Source organism: Manis pentadactyla, chromosome 3 (genome assembly GCF_030020395.1).
Source record: "Manis pentadactyla isolate mManPen7 chromosome 3, mManPen7.hap1, whole genome shotgun sequence".
NCBI lineage: Eukaryota > Metazoa > Chordata > Mammalia > Pholidota > Manidae > Manis > Manis pentadactyla.
This window is the reverse complement of record NC_080021.1, coordinates 193,600,150-193,605,319: the sequence shown is the minus strand read 5'-3', so window position 1 is coordinate 193,605,319 and position 5,170 is coordinate 193,600,150. Positions and strand designations below refer to the sequence as shown.

Below are 5,170 nucleotides of genomic sequence, written 5' to 3'. Positions count from 1 at the left end.
GTGCAATTTTTTGTTAATTCATATTCAATTTAACAAATTGAACATATTTTAATTATATCATCAAGTAGGAAAGATATTCATTAAAAAAAAAAATCTAACTCAAGGAATAGGAAATTAATTTCTCTTCCCCAGAGAAGAAAAATGTTTGGGATTCTAGAGAACTCTGGGATTATTCTTGAAGTTCACTGAGGCACTGACTCCAAAAATAATTTTTATGTACTTTATTGCCTTAAAGCTATTTCCCCTCTTTATTGATTGATTAAACAATCAAAAAAAATTAGTCAACAGTGCTCTCTTCAGCAGCACATATACTAACATTGGAGTGATAGATAAGATTAGCATGGCCCCTGCGCAAGGATGACACACAAATTCTTGATGCGTTCCATTAAAAAAAAAAAATTAGTCAATAAAGAGTTTTATAATGGACCAGCCTCATCAGTGCTGAAGACCTGGTCAGGAAAATACTACATATTTTTAATTATCTTCATGGATATTCAGTATTCTTTCATATAGGAGCAAGATACATTGATGTTTCCTCCTCTACAACTATCACATTTTTATGGACACTATGGCACTTTCAAACAATTTCAAGTTAGCACTTCCCTCCTAGAAATTTTGGAACATTGATGACTCCTAAGTTTAAAGACCTCTATACATCTATTTTTCTAGTTGCACTTTATGTTACTCAAATCATACTGTCATTTTTTAGTCTATTACTCTATCCACAAATTTTCTACCTCTTGCCATTTTCTCATTGTTTTTATCATTGAGACATATACAAAGGCAATTTTGTTTTCCCCTTAGCAATTTCTGTGTTTTCATCACCCATTTACTCGCTCACATGCCTCGGGAGTCATCACTTATTTACGTTATCTTTAAAAATGTAAATGATATATAAGATTGTATATTGTTGAGAAATAAGTAGCATCAATATATAATATTTACATTTAATGAATGGAGTGGTAATATTCAGTCATAAGTATACTTAGTTAATATTATAAATTAATAGAAATATATATATATATTCATAGCAAAAATGATGGGAAGGATTAATACAAACATTTCCAGATAGAATACAGATCCCTTTTACTTTCTTAATTTTGTTTATATATATTTTCTAAATTTCTACCAGGGGCATGTATGATTTTTAAAATAAGCGAGTGCTCAGAGGATGCTCCTGCTTTTTTGTAATTGTGCTTATTCTGGGGACTAATATCAATAATTATCCAGATAATCCAGAAATCCACTATTTCAAAGGATTCTTTATTTGGGATCATTGCAAAAGCCACAGAAGGATCCGTAAAGGATGAATTTTAAAACATTAAAAAACTACCTATACTTCGTGTACTGTTGACCTATGAAATAGATGAACCATGAAAGACATGAAATGTTTTAATATTTAATATTTGTCTCCAGCACCCTACTCACTGACAAATCAGTGACAATATGTTACCTGTGTGTGCAAGTGGAGCACTTTTTGTTCATTCTGGAACTTGTATCTCTAATATATGCCTTACCTCTATGATGTTTTTCTAAGGTTCTTGTTTATCACATCAGTAGCCAAGAAAGTTTTTGCACATTGCTACCCAAAATATTAAAATACTGTATAATACATAAGTGGCTTTTCAGAGAAGGACTCATTTCCCTATAAATTCCTTGTTCAGTCTGCTTGCATTTCAAGTTAATAGAAATGGCTGGCTGATACTGTAGTTCTCTTTCTCTCCAGCTTGTGTGTTTATATCACTAAGAATTATTTATTGGGATCTGGACATTCCATGTATCATTATGATAATTCTGTCTTTTTGACAGCAGCAACTTAAATGTTTATTTACTTCATGATCAATATTGTATGGGTTACCCAAGCACCACGTGACTATGCATAAAGTAACAATTGTTTTTGTGGAATCGGGGAGCTCATTGCTATTTAACTTTCACAGAATACTTTTTCAACTAAAAAAAATGTGCTTGTTTAGTTATTTTTATTTATTTATTTATTTGAATTATTATATTTATAGGGGCTTAAGGAAACATTTGAAATGGACTGTGGTGAGCCTTATTGCTTTGAAATGTATTCTAAGGGCAAAGGACATTCCTAAATCTTTAAAACCTACTTTCCAACGTATCCTAATTTTTTTTTTCACAGCTGTGCTATTAGAGATTTCCCTTCCAAAACTGTTCAATTAAATTGTATAATTTCTGTGTAAACTTGACATTTTTCTAGGGAATATATGTAACCATTCATATATTGAGTAAAAATATTCAATATATTGCATGATTGAGTAACATAAATTTGCACCAGGGGAACTGGATTCCATTTGGCTGAAATTTTTATTTTTTAATTTATTTGTCTCACTGAATAGATTAGTGCTGTGTGGCCAACATACCTCATTTCATGAAGAAAGTACAGTTGTCTGCCAAGTGGTGATGGTGTTATACTTGCAGGAAGATGTGCAATTGTGTGGCTACAAAAGCATGGCACAATAGATTATTTTCTCTGGCATAATTTATGGATTGTGTGTCTGTGGATTCACTTGGACACTCAGTAGCCAGAATTGATTCTTGTGGGAGAGAGGCTGTTATGGGAATGGATAGGGTGATTTGAGTCATATATTCATGAAAAAAAGCCAACTTCAAAGCTTTAGGATGGAGAGGTCCATTACCTCCCACTCTGATACCAATGTGCATCAGGGGTTAATGTATCTTCTAACATTCTAAAAGCCAGATTGATCTTAGTCTTTTAAATGTCTCCTGGGGCTTCCAAGCTATGAGGAGAGAGCTGAAGGACAACAACAATATATTTTCATGAGAGAGAGTGAATGTGACTGATTGCTAGCATGCCACAGGCAGAAGAACAAAGGTGAAAATGGAAATGACTCAGAGGTGCATCCCATCTCAAGGGCCTGTCTGCAGAATCACAATGACTCATTTAGTCAGTAACTCAGATTTCCTCACGTGTACTCTTTTTCGAAAGTCGTACTGCTAAGAAAAATGTATACATAAGTGAATTTACATGTATTTTTAATTTCAAATAAGAGAACTCATGGTTGAAAAATGATTAATGTATACATTAGTTGTGAACAATTGGAGATTCAAATTTAGCACAAACTTAGTGACATTTAAAGCAAGTCACTGAAATTTCCTAGGTCTTTCTTACTTCTAAAAGGTACTGGAGAATTTAAGTAGCTGCTGTATCTGAAATCAGTCTTCTCCAAATGGTTTTGTGTAGGTGCATGTGTGTGCGTTTCGTACATGTGTATATTCTTTACTTTACATATTGGAAATTACTCAATGAAGTCCAGTAAAATATAAGAAAACTCATTCTAAAATGGAGATATTGTTTAGAGATGTTAATGTGCTTAAACTAAATAATGTTTATATGTATATAAATGTTGTGAATTGATAAACTCCTATCAATATTTCACTTTGAAGAATGAATGTCAAAATTTTATTATGTACATAGCCTTTAATTTAGGTGTTTAAATGGTGTTTAAAAAGGTACTTTGAATGGAATAGCTATCTGTTTAAAGGACAAGTTAAGGCTTATGACAAGTGATACATAAAGACTGGAATTCATAACATCTCCACTTCACTCTCATTATATAGCAATCAATCTTGTACAAGGGTATGTGCCACAACCTGCCACAAATGATTGTTTGTATCTTTCTTTCACTGCATCAGTCACTACCCAATTACTTGACAATTATTGTTTATGAAAAATAATAACATTGCCTTCAAGACTTCAATTTTACTCATTCCACTTCCAGACAAACATTTGCTATATTATCAGATCATCTACTCTATTACATCTCTCACCATATTTCCACAACTCCTTTTGTATAACATTGTATTTATTTGCTTCTCTTCACAGCAAACCTTATTCAATTCAGACCTCTTCTAGCCACTCCAGTGTAGCAACAGACATTGAAATGGGAAAAGTAATATAACTTAGTTTATAGTGTTTTTGCCAACATTAAATAAGTCAATACACTGAACTAAGATACTTAGAGGAGGGTTTAGCAAATAGTGAGGTCTCATTTAATGTTAGGTACCATAATTACCATTGCTATAATTGCTTTACTATTTTACTTATTGGGACTATTTTGTGTGTAAAGATCTCCATGCTGGCCTGGACTCATTAATGAATGAAAACAATGTTTTGCTTATGTTTGCAGCTCCAGTATTGAGCACATTTCATGGAAAACAGTATAAATTCAATACTATTATCCAGTAGTTCCTCATATGTTCACTTTTATATTAGCACATGATGCTTAGTCAATTACTAAATATTATATTACTTCCATAAAATGTTGTTATTTAAATCAGACCTAAGGTGAGAGTCTTATAAGATCAGGAAGAATACTTTTGTGATTAAATCCATTTATAAAATGTAAAGAAATTCATTTGAGTAGGAAAATCTTTAGTAGCTGCTATTCAAGTGTTTTTCAAGGATGGCATGACTCCAGAAATATGCTTAATTCTAAACAGCATCCTACAGAGAAACTTATTGAGTATCTTCTGTAAGTCAAAACTGTCCTAAGTACTAAGAAATTCTTAATTTCTAAGTCGTAAGTAATTCTTAATCCTGACCTACAGTTTGCTTTCAATTATAGAAGATAAGAATTCAGCACAACAAAGTGTGGTGAATGCAGGATACTGTGGGTTCACACAGAAAAAGCATCAACCAATGATCATGGTATTTCTTGGCAAAAGTGGGAATTTGGGGAGAAAATTCTTGGCAGAAGCAGAAGCATATAAAAATATTTAGAGATTAGAGAAGAGAATGCTTTGAGAGGAAAACTACTTATTGGTTATGTGCATTTAGAGTCTGAAGAGAGTTAAGTAGAGAATATGAGAGATGAAGTTGGAGAAGGAAATGCTTCAGTGACAAGGGTCAGAGAAGCCATGCTAAGGAATTCCCAATTTACTCAGAGAACAATGCAAGATTTGGATCAAGGACTCACGATAAGGTGCTGCATTATAAAGAACGCTCTGATACCAGTGTGTGTGGGTAGGGGTATAGATGGAAGGATGTAAGACCGGAGGCAGAGGAGTTAGGAGGTGGTTGCAGTGATCCAGGTGACAGCTAATGGTTGCCTGAAAGTAAGCAGCAGTAATGGAGGCATAGGTGAAAAAACAGATTTGAGAAATATTAAGGAGAAATGTCAAGTAC

General features: G+C 33.1%; 1 non-coding gene across 1 annotated transcript; it reads left to right on the top strand.

The window, feature by feature from the left end:
* Positions 1-287: 287 nt before the first annotated feature.
* On the top strand, positions 288-392 carry LOC118914091 (U6 spliceosomal RNA). The gene has a single exon (XR_005025470.1). It is a non-coding gene; the product is annotated as a U6 spliceosomal RNA (small nuclear RNA).
* Positions 393-5,170: the final 4,778 nt, after the last annotated feature.